This window comes from Anomaloglossus baeobatrachus, chromosome 7 (genome assembly GCF_048569485.1).
Source record: "Anomaloglossus baeobatrachus isolate aAnoBae1 chromosome 7, aAnoBae1.hap1, whole genome shotgun sequence".
Taxonomy (NCBI): Eukaryota; Metazoa; Chordata; class Amphibia; order Anura; family Aromobatidae; genus Anomaloglossus; species Anomaloglossus baeobatrachus.
Window position 1 is genome coordinate 263736440 of NC_134359.1, and position 1220 is coordinate 263737659.

Consider the following 1220-nt stretch of genomic DNA (forward strand, 5'->3'; position numbering starts at 1 on the left):
TACCTTCTAGAAATCATAGACGATCGCAGGAACGCAAGGGCTTCGGCATACTTGTACTTGGAGCCCTTGCGTTTCCCCGAACCACTTGGAGCCTGCATTTCCACATTTAACTCCCTCCTGAAACGATCGCGTAGGGACCGCCACCGGGTGATCAGCCTTGTACCTGAAAATAGATAATACAAAAGATTCAGAGAATTACAGTGTAAAGCCGACAAGTACATTCAATGAATTATCTATACTTACGTGCTTTGTTTTGGGCCCTTGTGTCTAATCTATCCCATCCATCTAGCATGATTCCAGCGATTTGGTCCCAGAGTCGTCGGGTGACAACTGCATCAGCATGGCGGTGGTCTTGCATGGACCACAACGGCTGCCTTTCATGGACGAGGTCGATGAGGAGGTCGACATCAAATCCCGCTTCCTCCCCATCTGATTCCCCGTCCGGCCGCCGCTGTGAACCCTGTGTAATCAGAAACATATTGAACATTAAAACCATTAATGTGATACATCCTTTCAGAATAAATGAAAACACACTCACACGCTGTCGACCACCGCCGTGCACACGACCCCGGGCATCGCTGGGAGGGACTCTAGGACGGGCACCACCTTGCACCTAAAAATAGAATTAAAACATTAGAACCAACAACATTTTTATTTTGTGTTGTAATGTTTGTGATATAAGTTATATGAAATATACTTACATGTTGCGAGCCTTCACCAGACATCTCGCCACCCCGTTCGCCTTCTTCTGGGCTCCCCTGTGATTCATCTTCCGCCTGCTCTTCCTGTATGCAAGTTTGTAAAATTTTTGTTATATTTCATCTCAGATCACAAAGTCAATCGGTTAATAATAATTACCTCCAATCGCTGTTGCCTTGAAGGGGGGCTCCCAGAAGAAGACATGATATAAGAGCTATAAAAATGAAAAACAACACGTTAGTAAAACAAAGTTGCCGCTAATCACCGGTACAGTGGCCTGCAAACATACATACTTACATGTGTTGGCAACTGTTGTGGTACTAAAGGACACGTCACAGAACACTCAAGACCACTTTAGTTGGTGGATGTCAACCACCGAGCAAAAAGCTGTGGAGAGACAAAAAACAACACGTTAGTAAAACAAAGTTGCCGCTAATCACCGGTACAGTGGCCTGCAAACAGATGCTTTTTAATATATATATATATATATATATATATTAAAATATATATATATATATATA

At 43.4% G+C, this 1220-nt stretch overlaps 1 long non-coding RNA gene across 1 annotated transcript; it reads right to left on the bottom strand.

The window, feature by feature from the left end:
• Nucleotides 1-565: 565 nt before the first annotated feature.
• On the bottom strand, nucleotides 566-914 carry LOC142246174 (uncharacterized). Its single transcript, XR_012724883.1, has 3 exons — nucleotides 859-914; nucleotides 702-785; nucleotides 566-613 (listed from the first exon to the last, which is right to left on the bottom strand). It is a non-coding gene; the product is annotated as an uncharacterized LOC142246174 (long non-coding RNA).
• Nucleotides 915-1220: the final 306 nt, after the last annotated feature.